The sequence below is a fragment of the Arachis ipaensis genome, chromosome B02 (genome assembly GCF_000816755.2).
Source record: "Arachis ipaensis cultivar K30076 chromosome B02, Araip1.1, whole genome shotgun sequence".
Classification (NCBI taxonomy): Eukaryota; Viridiplantae; Streptophyta; class Magnoliopsida; order Fabales; family Fabaceae; genus Arachis; species Arachis ipaensis.
This window is the reverse complement of record NC_029786.2, coordinates 16,338,220-16,351,523: the sequence shown is the minus strand read 5'-3', so window position 1 is coordinate 16,351,523 and position 13,304 is coordinate 16,338,220.

The window sequence follows — 13,304 nt, the reverse complement described above, 5'->3', positions numbered from 1 at the left end:
CATAGCACTGCTGATCACCACAACGCCCTCCTGTAGTGCGTTCTTGCTTTTGTTTTATTCTTTTCTTTAATGGTTTTGTCGAATATTTCTTTTCGATTAAATGGATATTTTTTTTGCAGGATTTTGTATGTTTCTGTCCATGATTTTTTATGTGAGTTATTGGATATTTTTTTTCTAAGTTTTGGTATGTTTCTTTTCGGGGGTGTGTGCTTTTTGTTTTAATTTTTTTAACTATTTTTTTAGATGTTTCTCTCTGATTAAATAGATGTTTCTTTTATATAATTTTTAACGTTTTTCTAAGTAAATAAATTATTTTTTTATTTAGGTTACTAGATGTTTCTTTCCTAGGTTTTAGGATATTTCTTTCTAATAAGTAGATCTTTTTTTATTCGGGTTACTGAATGTTTTTTTTCTAGGTTTTTGGATATTTCTTTTCAGGGGGAGGATGCGGCGGCAGCGCGTATTTTTTAAATTCAAAAGTTTTTAAAATTTAAAAGGTTGGCTCAAGTTGGTTGGTACCCTAATTTGTTACCTAACAAAGTTGATAAAGTAACTAGCGAAAGATAAGTAGGTTATTCTATTATTACTGTTGAATTGACGCAAATCTATCATGTAAATTGCTAACAAGTATAAATTATAACACTCACTCTAATGAATGGATTGAATAATCCTTCTCTCTCAACATGAATCTTATCACTCCCTCCTAATTAAGTCATCTGATCTCTCACTTTATTTCTCTCCTTCAATTATTTTTTTCTTCAAATTCTCCAATCAATCTATGATAACTTTCATGGTATTAGAGTATTGCTTCTGATCTATGAAAACTACAAGTCATACCACTACTTCTGCATCATCATTAAAAGTTTCAATCAAGAACATATCCTTCAAATTGGATGAAGACAACTTTGTTCCATGAAAATATCAAATTCTAGTGTTCATTAAATCCAATTAACTTAAAAATAATCTTAATAGAAAAAAATTCTAAAAAGTTATGAATATGAAGAAGATGATGCAACTGAGATTAAAACACAAGAGTTTTTAGAATGGAAATAAGACAATCAATTTCATTACTAGAAATTCAAAATTTCTACAACAGATCAAAATGTTTTAAAATTAATTTTCACCTTTGAGGGATTAGAGTGGTGCAGAAACTTGCTCTTATGGTGATGTAGGAGCATAAATTTTATACTTGTGTTGTTAATTAAAGTAATCTAGTTTAATTTATATTATTGTGCTATGTGATGTATTAGTCTCATATTGCCTAATTTATAAAGACTTCCTCATTAATATAAATAACCCATGTATTCTCCTTCACTTTTCAAGTTGAGTTGATTGAGATATATTTATAATAAGCTTTGTATTTATTTTTCTTTAGTCTCTTTTAAAAGTAAGAGGTGTATCTTTGGCTTGGCCTACTAACAAGGTAGGTTCTTGACTATTTCACATTGTGGGGTTATTAACCTCGCTAAAATTGGTGAGTCAAACGACATTCCAACTGACATTGTGGGGTTATTAACTTCGCCAAAATTGGTGAGTCAAACGACATTCCAACATCAGTTTAGTATCAGAGCAACATCGGTCATCACCTTACTCCAGTAAAAATTTATTTGCTTTGTGGCAACGGGTCTTTGGCAGAGTTAATAACTCAAGTTGACCTTTGAAATTTGAGATCAGACTCAAATTGACCCCTAAAATTTTAGTCGACCCAAATTAGATCCTAAATTTACAACAATAACTCGCGTTAACTCCTGGGCTAATCTCTATTATGACGTACTAATTTGGCATGTTAGTTTATTACGTTAAATAAAATAAAATGACATTAATTTACATTGGCGCTTAATCTTCAATGAAATGATATTGTTTCACACAAATGAGATAAAACACTTCTCATTTTATGATATCAATAGTGAGAAAGATATACATTTTATGTTAAACAACATAATTTCATTGAAAATTGAATGCCAATATAAAGCGATATCATTTGTTTTATCTAGCATGGCAAATTAACATGCCATTAGCACCTCATTAACGGAGATAAATTTAGGGGCTAACGCGAGTTTTCATTGTAAATTTGGGGGTATAATTTGGGTCGACTAAAAATTTTAAGGATCAACTTAAGTTTGACCTCAAATTTCAAGGGCTAAATTGAATATTAACTCGTTTTTGGCGTGGGTGGTCTTATTGCCATTGCAAGATGTCATCAGTGCATGTTGTTCGTTGTGGAGTTTCAGTTAATATCCTTCATGTTCTCTTAATTTCTTTTGGTTTCTATTTTTGTGCGATGGTTATTCTTGGTGTATCATCATCATCATTCGTGCATTTCCATTATTATGCATCATCATAGCATCGAAGAATCAGAGTATCATCACCATTGCATCACTATTGGTGCATAGTGCTCAACATCATTGTCACATCCCCCCTGCGTTTTGACATCGATATAGTAGTAAAAGATGGATCCAAAGAATAAAATTACTCAAGAAATTCAAATGGAAGAGCATGACACAGCACAAGTCACAAAGCTAAAGACTTATGAATCAAAGTTTATATTCCTGAGTTAAAAGGGAGGCTTCAACTAGATGATTTCATCGACTGAATTTGCATAAATGAGAAAGTATTCGAGTTAAAAAATATTCTAAATGACAAACATGTGAAGCTTGTAGCAAACAAGCTAAAGAAGCATGCATCAGTGTGGTGGAAGAATAATATAAAGTGTCATCAGAAAGAGAATGAAAAAGAAAGATCAAGACACGGGATAACATGTGTCTGAGATCAAGCGCAAGTTCCTTTCTAACTATCATAGGTAATACACATTCATCAAATTGCACAATCTGAAGCAAAAGTCATTGTCTATAGAAGAATATACATGGAGTTCGAAGAATTGCTTATAAAGCCTGACATTCATAAGCTTAAAGAACAAACCATTGCTCGTTATATTGGACGAATGAACACAGAAATTTCTAATGTTATCCAACTGCAACCATATTGGACTTTGGATAGTGTCATTAGACTGAATTAAAGATTGAAAAGCAAAGAACACAGAGGGATACTATTCAGTCACCGACGGAAAAAGTGGTCATACCCGATGGTCAACAAGAAACAAAGGCAGCTTCTTTTAAAACTTCACAAAGCAATAAAGAGCGTGTGTCATCAAGCAAGAATTACTTCAGATGTCAAGATTTTGCACACATTGTTGCTGATTTTTCAAACAGAAGAGTTATTACTCTTGTCAAGGAAAAATTTAATAAAGAATAATCAAGGAATAAGAGAAGGAAGGCGAGGTTGACTATAATATTGAAGAAGTTTCAATCAATTATAGAAAAGCCTTAGTAGTTCGTCGTAGCTTGAATATTACAATGCTAATAGAAGATGAGAATTGGCATCGCCACAATATCTTTCACATAAGATGTATTGTTGAACAGAAAGCTTGCAAGTCATCATAGATAGTGAAAGTTGTGAAAATATTGTTTCACATTATATGATAGACAAATTGAAGCTTCCAACTGAGTTACATCCTTATCCTTACAAGTTGCATTGGTTAAAGAAAGACAATAAAGTCAAAGTGACAAAGCATTATTGTGTCCAATTTTCTATGAGGAGTAAATACAAAAATAAAGTATGGTGTGGTGTGATGTCAGTACGATGGATGTGTGTCACTTATTTTTAGGACCTCATTGACAATATAATTGCATAGTTATTCATGATAGTTTCAAGAACACATACTCTTTTATCAAGGATAGCATGAAGATTATATTAACTTTATTACAACATGTAGATGGTAAAAAAAAGTCAAGTTGAGCTATACTTTTTCACATCTTTCAAGACCAAATACACTCGTCGATGGTATCTTCCATTATTACAAGTCGAGCTATTTTCAACCCAAAGTTGATAATGCAAGAGCTCTTTCCAACCTAGAGATAATTATGCAGGAGCATAAATTTTATGTTTGTGTTAATTGAAGTAATCCAGTTTAGTTTGTATTATTCTGCTATGTAATGTATTAGTCTCACATTGTCTAGTTTATGAAAGTTTCTCTCTCCCCAACTAATATAAATAACTCATTACCCATATACTCCTTCTTTACTTTTCAAGTTGAGTTGATTGAGATATATTTATAAAATCTCTAAACTTATTTTTCTCTTGACTCTTTTGAGAGTAAGAAATATATAACCAACCAAAATAGGTTCTTGGCTATTTTACCATAATGGAATTATTAACATCTCCAAATTTGGTGAGCCAAACAATGTAATGGCATCATATGGTGTATATACTTTCTCATGAGACATACATTCTCATAAAGCCAGTCTCACAAGTAGTCTTCCTACACTTCCGACTCAAATAGAGAGTGGATGATTCACCACCCATCAGTTTGAACGAGGATGTTATAACTTATGAGTAATGAAGGAGAGAAGTCAGTTAAGTAAGGGGTGATAAATGGACTAGCCGACTCCACCATGAGCTCATCTCTTAGCGAGCAAGCCTGTCCCGCCTCGCCTAACTTAATGATTTGAAAACACAACCCCACCATCCCATATAATGGCAAGCTGCCAGAATGGTGGGCTTAGCCCGCCATCACATTTTTTTTTATTTTTCAAAATCATAAAAGACAGGAAGAGAATAGAAGCAGGTCAGAGACAAAATAAAAGATGGTAGACAGATGCGAGCAGAAGCGACGCCAACCAGAAAAGGTAGTCTTTCTACACTTCCGACTCAAATAGAGAGTGGATGATTCACCACCCATCAGTTTGAAGGAGGATGTTATAACTTATAAGTAATGAAGGAGAGAAGTCAGCTAAGTAAGGGTGATAAATGGACTAGCCGACTCCACCATGAGCTCATCTCTTAGCGAGCAAGCCTGTCCCGCCTCGCCTAACTTAATGATTTGAAAACACAACCCCACCACCCCATATAATGGCAAGCTGCCAGAATGGTGGGCTTATCCCGCCATCACATTTTTTTTATTTTTCAAAATTATAGAAGACAGGAAGAGAATAGAAGCAGGTCAGAGACAAAATAAAAGATGGTAGACAGATGCGAGCAGAAGCGACGCCGACCAGAAAAGGTAAATGCAAGCAACGGTGATTAGGGAGATAAGCATAGATCCAAGAAGAATAAAAGCGGTGGTGGTAGATCTTAAAAAGGATGAAGCAGTGGCGAGTAGCGCTCGAGAATGGGGGAAAGGCAGCAAGCAACAATAAGGCGATAGCAAGCAGAAGCGAATCAAAAGAAAAAAAAAGGGTAAAGGAGAGAGCAATTTAAAGACTAACTAAAGAGAGGGGAGATGGTGTTTTAAAAAAAGAATAGATGGGAAAGGGAGACGGTCCTTAAAAAAAAGAATAGAAAGGAGAAAGAAGTGTTGTAAAGTTAAAAGAGTGGAAATAAAAGGAGTATTGAGTTGAGTTGGATTTTTCATTTTTTTTAAATTGAAATGAATATTAGATTTGTGTGTGTTAAACTAAAAAAATTACAAGAGAAGTAGTCACTTACTGGGCTTGCATGCCCTCCCCATCCCGTAAAATCATGCGAGCTAAGCGAACTTGTTTTGTTTTGGCGATCACAAATGTTTAACCTAGTCCACATCTTTTTGGCAAGTTAAGTAGATTGACCATTAAGATGGGACCTGTTTATCACCCTTACAGTTTAATTAAGTACAAGGTAGTAAAAATAGTTAGTAAAAATTAAACAGTTATTTTGTGATTCAATTAATGTTAAAATGGCAAAAATTAATCACGTGCCTTAATTCTTTCTTTCAGAGAGATGAGAAAGCGAGAGAGAGCGAGAGCGTGAGTGGAAAACACAGGGAAGGGTAGATCTAGGGAACATGGCAATGATCCTAGGGTTTGGAATAGAGAAGAGTATCGGCGGCTAGAGCATGAGTCCTACTCCATTTTTGTGAGCAACATTCCTGAAGATATATCAAAGAGAGAGTTATTCCAGTTGTTCAACTGGACAGGACGCATCAATGATATTTATCTATCCTGAAAATAAAAAAGTGGTAAGATATACATCTTTGCTTTCATTGGATATACAACAAAAGGAGGGGCGTTGAAAGCTATAGCGGAAATGAATCGACTGATACTGAAAGGTAAGGTCGTCTTTGTGGGAGAGACTAAGTACAGAAGAACGTCAGAAGCAACAAACATACCTCACAAAACCACATGACTCAGAAGCCACACAGAGAATTAGTGCAGAATGGTACGTTGTCAGAGGGACATGCTTTACGGATGGAGAAGATCCGAAAGGACCCGCATGGAAATGGTTGGACGAAGAAGGTAGAAGTGAAAGTGGTAAAGGAAATTTTGGAATGGCTGCAGCGAAGTCTGGTTGGGGGCACGACAAAGCCTATTAACATTGGATCTCTGAAGGAAGTGGTTGCGAAGAACTTGCCCAATGTCATCCAAGTTAGGGAAATAGGAGCATACAAAGCTCTGCTGACCTTTGATAGTGCTATGCATGCTGAAGAGGCGTACAACTTGTACATGAATCGCCTCCTAAATTTGTTCCACAGTGTATGGAGATGGGAGGAGTCAGAGCATAGTGAAACCCGTAGGGTGTGGCTTGAATTTTTTGGGGTTCCATTACATGCATGGTCTATTGACACATTCAAAACAATAGGAGGCCAATGGGGTGAAGTAGTTGAGTGTGCTAGAGAGACAGAATTGTGCAATTCTTTCACTGTAGGTCGCGTGCAGATTGATACGTGCATAATGGAAGTCATTCAGGAATGGATCCATATAACAGTCGATTCTGGGGTTTTAATGTATTGGTGAAAGAGGTTGGACATGAGGCGTGTACATTACAGTGCACAAGAATACCTAGTAATGAAGGGCTAATAAACTGTGAGCGAAGGAACTATGGTAACACAAGTACAAGCCTAGGAGTGGGTATACGGCAGAGACATCAAGCAGGACCGTCACATGCGGGTGCTCAACACGAAGACATGCTATTGCAGGTAACATGGGAAGAGGAAGAAGACAAGGGTAGAATTGTAATTCCCTCTGTAATTTTGAACGGATGGTCTAATGACCGTAATTACCGCAATAACTTGAATATCGTAACGTATCAATCAGTCAAGGGTGATAATAAAGGTGTGCCTGATGTTGGGGGAGGGACAGTTATGAGTGAGGAGGCAGATTCTGAGAGGACAATTAGTTGTGCTCCTAATGGGCTAGAGAGGGGATCCACTAAAAGGAAACAAAAAACAAACTCCCAAAGCTTAGATTGGGCCAGCCGAAATAAAATTAGAAAGAAGGGGAATCAAGTGTTGGACCCAGTCTCAACTGAAGGCAAAGGTCAATCTCCTGGGCCTGCGCGGGGGAGTCTGGATCCGGGTCGGGAAGAATGCTCTTCGTTCAATAGAGTGGGAGAACGGGAGGGAAGCCACACGAACGGAGCAGGCTGCGCTAAGGGGGTAATCGGGGGTCTTCTTGAGGGTGACGGCGGCACGATCATCGAGGTTGGCCAAGGGGGCAGTCGGCGGGCAGCAGGCAAAGGTCACAGCGGGTTTGCACGCACAATGAACAGCGAGCCAGCCAGGACAACTACGACCGGTTATGGATCTGCGGTTGATGGCGAGGCTGAGGGACTTGATGTGATAACACATTATGGGGATAACGATGATATGGAACCGAATCAAAGGCGAGCTGGCGAGCTTAGTGTCTTGAACGACATGACTGAGGAGGAAGGAAAGATGAAGGATGATTGTAGCCTGCAAGTGGGGAACGTGGGACCAGTGCTTGATGAAGCAATCAGTGACCGCCTTGATCAGAATGTCGGTGGTGATCAAAATTTTATTCAAAGTGGTAGAAGGAGAGGTCCTGGGCATGATAAGGGGGCCTTGAAGGGAATGAGCTTGGGAATGAGACAGGTGGGAATGCGGCGGAGGATAGTGACACGCAGTGCTCGAAGCTGGATGAACAGTAGCTGGAGAATCGAAGGACCTGGGAGCTTGTAACGGAGTTTGGCGCTATGCTGGTCAATGAGGAGGATGACATTATGGCAATGCTCCAAGCGCAGAACGAAAAAATAGAACGCAAAAGAAAAATGGCGAAACATAAGAAAAAACTGAGACGATGCAGACCCAAACACAAAAACAGGTGTGTTAAAAGAATTTTAAATGATTTTTAGCTCTTGGAATATTAGGGGGTTGCGAGGTGATAGAAAGATAAGAATGGTGAAGAACTTTAAGAATAAACATATATTAGATCTGTTGGGTTTGGTTGAGACTAAAAAATAAGTAGTAACCAGATATGATGTTGTACGAATTTAGGGGCAAGATGGTGCAGGGTGGGAATTTGTAGGCTCTGATGGTGCAGCAGGTGGGCTTTTGTTAATATGGGATGAATTAGTGTTTAAAATGAATAACTGTTACAAGGGGGAGAAATGGTTGTGTGTTGAATGGGTCCTGGTAAAGAATAATTTCAATTGTGCTTTCTTTCTGGTCTATGGTGCACATAATAGGGATGCGAAAATTCAGGTGTAGGAGGAGCTGAGTTACATGACTGGTTTATGTCAAGTTCCTAGTTGCTACATGGGAGACTTTAATGAAATAGTACATGTAGACAAAAGGCAAGGTACTGATGTTCTACCTAGGTCGGCAGAGGAATTCAAGGGTTGGATACAAGATATGCATTTAGTAAATTTGCCACTCACAAATCGTAGGTTCACATGGTTTCGAGGACATTCTTGCAGTTGTATAGATAGAGCTCTGGTTAGCTTGGAGTGGTTAGAGGAGTTTCCTCAGACTCAGATACGGGATGGACCAAGGGATTTATCATATCACTGTCCTGTAATAGTAGAAGACATGAAGCAAAAGGGAGGACCAAGGCCGTTCCGAAGCCTAGATTCCTGGTTTACATATGAAGGCTTTCTCAGAATGGTTAAAGAGGAATGGAGAGGTTTGGGGGAGATTCAGTTCACAGACAAGTTGAAGGCATTGACAATTCCATTAAGGGGATGACATAAGTCTAATTTTGAAGATATGGACAACAAAATTATGAAATTTAAGGAAGAAATTAAGAAGATTGACGATTTGGTGAAAATGGAGTGTATGATGGAACGATGGAGGCTAGAAGGAAGGCGCTGGTTACTTGCTGTGAGAGGTGGTATGTTAGGAAAGAAATTCATTGGAAACAGATGTCTCGATCTCGGCAAGCAAAGGAGATGGACAAAAATACAAGATACTTTCACAATATAGCTTCAGCAAGAAGGAGGAATAATAGGATCGATACACTGTTAATCAACGGCAGACTGATCAAGAATCAAGCTAGAATAAAAATTGCTATTTGAGGATACTACAAGGAGTTATATCACCAGGAAAGTTCTCCTACGATAGGTTTCAGGGATGGCTTGGTGGGTAGGATAGAGCAGGAAGAGTCTGCAAATCTGGAGGCACTGCTAACGGTGGAGGAGATCAGAGAGGCTGTGTGGGATTGTGAGTCTTCTAAGGCACCAGGTTGTGACGGGTACAACATGAATTTTATTAAGAGGTGTTGGGGGTGAGATTAGGCCTGAATTCACAGCAGCGGTGATGGGGTTCTTTCAGACTTCAAGGCTGCCGACGGACTCCAACATCACTTGGGTGGCGTTGGCACCTAAGTTCATTAGGGCAAGGGAGATTAAAGATCTGCGACCTATCAGCATGGTTGGGTGCGTATACAAGGTTATTTCCAAGGTTTTGGTTAGGAGGATGAGATCAGTGATGCCGGCATTAGTTGAAGAAACTCAGAGTGCATTTGTAAAGGGAAGAAAAATATATGATGGGGCACTGATCGCATGTGAAACTGTAAACTGGCTTAAACTGAGAAAAAAAGGGGCAGCATTAATCAAGTTAGATTTCCAAAAAGCATATGACAGAGTCAAGTGGAGCTTTGTGGATATTGTTTTGCAGAAGATGGGGTTTGGGCATAGATGAAGATCGTGGGTTATGGAGTGTGTGACCACAGCATCTATGTCGATCCTGATAAATTGATCGCCATCCAAGCCGTTCAAGATGGAAAGAGAATTGAGACAAGGTGACCCGCTTTCTCCTTTCTTGTTTGTACTGGTTGTGGATGTACTACATCGAATGGTGGGAGAGGCAGTTAGGAACGGACGTATATCACCATTGTTGATTGGGAGAGATACTATAGCCATGTCACATCTATAGTTTGCTAATGACACAATTTTGTTTTGCCCACCAGAGGAGAAAACTATTAAGAATTACAAGCGGCTCTTGAGATGCTTTGAGTTGATGTCAAGGCTCAGTATTAATTTTGACAAGTCAAGCTTGATTTCGATAAATTGTGACGAACAGTGGATTCAGAGTATGTGCTAATTGTTAGGTTGTAAGCGTGATTTCCTTCCAGTCAAATATCTGGGTATCCCCTTAGGTACAAATCCGAGGTTGGTAAAGACCTGGAAGCCTATAATAGACAAAGTGGAGGAGAAGCTCAGTTTGTGGAAAGCTAAAGTACTAAATAAAGCTGAAAAGTTGGTGCTGATTTAATCAGTTTTAAATAGTCTGCCAGTGTATTATTTGAGTTTGTTCAAGATGTCGAGAGCTGTTGCTGAGAAGTTGATTTCATTACAGTGAAGGTTCTTGTGGAGTAAGGAGGATGGTGGTAATAGAATGGCATTAGTAAAATGGGAAGTGGTGCAGGCCCCTAAAAAACTAAGGGGTTGGGAGTCGGAGATGCTATGGTTTGGAACGCAGCTATGTTGTTTAAGTGGTGGTGGCGGTTTGAAAAGGAAGATTGCCCGTTGTGGAAGAAGGTGGTTTGTTCCTGTTATAATCTGAATCCTGCTGAGCTACTATTAACTCAAGTGTTACCTACCAGAGGAGGCCCGTGGAAAGACATATGCCAACTACAAATACTGAATAGCCATATAAGGGATAAGATGGTTATAGGCTTGTCCATGGAGATTGGTGATGCGTGGCGTACTCAGTTTTGGGAAGATATATGGTTGCTTTGTGGGTCTCTGAAAGATCGGTTTCCCAGGCTTTTCTCTGTTTCAAACCAATGTGGATCTGTTATAGGGGATTGTGGATTCTGGGATGGGTTAGAGTGAATATGGAACTTCCAATGGAGGAGAGAGCTCTTTCAATGGGAGTTGGAGCTCCTGGGTCAATTACATGAGGCGTTGAGACCTGTGAAACTAGTAATTAATAGAGAGGATAGGGTGGTGTGGAAATATGATCGACAAGGAGTTTATTCAACTAACTCATGTGTACAGGTTTTGCAGGAGGCAGTACTCCCAGAGGAGGTTACAAGCTACAACTTCACTAAGACCATCTGGAGAGGGTTAGTACCACCAAGAGTGGAGCTGTTTGCTTGGTTTGTCTTAATAGGTAGAGTGAATACAAAAGAATGACTGAGCCGTTTGGGGATCATTAACCAGGAAGATAATATTTGTGTTTTATGTAATAAAGATGTGGAATATGTGCACCACTTGTTTCTAGGCTGTGATTTTACTTGGCAGGTGTGGAATGCTTGGATATCGATGTCTGGCCGCCAATGGTCTATTCCAGGTTCGATGAAAGAACATTTTTTAAGTTGGATAGAGGAGCCGAGGAGAAGGGAAGACAGAGAGCAACGATTGAGATGCTTTTGTGCGATCGTTTGGAACATCTGGCTGGAAAGGAATAGAAGGATTTTTCAAAATAAAAGTAAAGGTATTGAAGAAATTACCAACATGACTGTGTTGAGCCACAATGAGTGGAGAGGTGTGGACCCCTTTAGTTATTGATGGCTATGCCGAAGATGATAGAGGATTTTTCTTTATGTGGTTGTGTTAGGCTTAAGTTGGTTGTTTGTTTATCTGTTTTCACTACTCCACTTTTTTTGTGTTGAGCTCTTTGCTTTCAAAAAAAATTAATCACGTGCCTTATATATACTACTAACTAGTATAAATTGTAACACTCACTGTAATGATTGCAACAATCATTCTCTCTCAATATAAATCTGATTGTTCTCTCTTGAATCCTATAATCTCTCTTTATTCTCTCAAATCAATCTCTGGTACCTTTAATTGAATAATTTCACAAAAAACATTAACAAACAAAACATACACCAAAATCGTGTACCAATATTACAAACATTAGGAAGATGTTTGCCTACCTTTATGTGTCTAAAGATATTTTGTCGACAAACTTAGCTCAACACTACTAAATTCTGTATGTATGATTCTGCAACAAAGATAAAACATGAAAATTTTTCAGCAGCAAAACGATATATGTAATAATCACTCGATACTTTATATATATATAATAATTGGTCTATTTATCTATTTTTCTATACATGAATACATTATGAAAATGTAAAAGATGACATTATTATTTGGTTACATGTATAAAAAAAATGTAAATTTATCCATGCCATAAATTAAATTCTTTTCCATATTTTATGTGATAAATCTTGTTACAATGTTGTATAAATATAGAATACAAAATATTATTGTAAAATTGTAAAATAGCACATATAAAAATTGAATATTAAACACATCAAAATTCGTTGTATCTTATTGAGTTTGGCTCTAAAATTAAATATTGCTTAGGTTTCTTTGACTTTTTGCAATTTTTTTAATAGTTTTGTGTCTTGGACTTTAGGTGTTTAACTGTTTTGTATATCCTAGTCTTTTTATTGTGTAATTTAATATTTTGTCTTTCTTTTTGGTGTTACATATTGAGTTCTAATTAAGGAGTAAACTATTTATAACAACAATTATATATTAGGGTACCAGTCAACTACACTCAAATAAGTAATAGAGTTGCAAACAAACAAAAAAAACAAAAGATAAAAAAAACATAAAAAATCACCCCAAATTAACCCATCCTCACTCACTCTCACTCTCCTTTTCCTTTTCTCTCCAATGTAGTTACCTCGTGGTAGAATGCTTCGACCAGCCAACACGCCTGTTCGGACTCTAGATTGCTCACCACGTTGTGCGATACTAACACCGTTGCCACAACCGCCATCATCCCTCGCCATCTTTATTGTCGCGTCTGCGACGATGTTTTACCTCTAGTCGCAATTGCTGCAGGTCTGGGTTTCCTTGCTTAGCGTAGTTATTGATCTCCAGAATAACGTTCGTTGCTATCGTAACATAAGAAACACACCTCGTCATCGAATACGCTATTCTTGCCTCTAGTCGAAGCTTTTCATAGATTCAGATGTTCTTTTTTAATGATTTTAAATATTTCTTTTTGTTAGAGTTTGAATTTTTTTTTTAGTGATTTTGAATGTTTCTTTTAGGTTGCGGAGATTCTTTTCAATCATTTTAGTTGTTTCTTTTTGTTAGATTTTTTATATTTTTTATTATATTGTTAG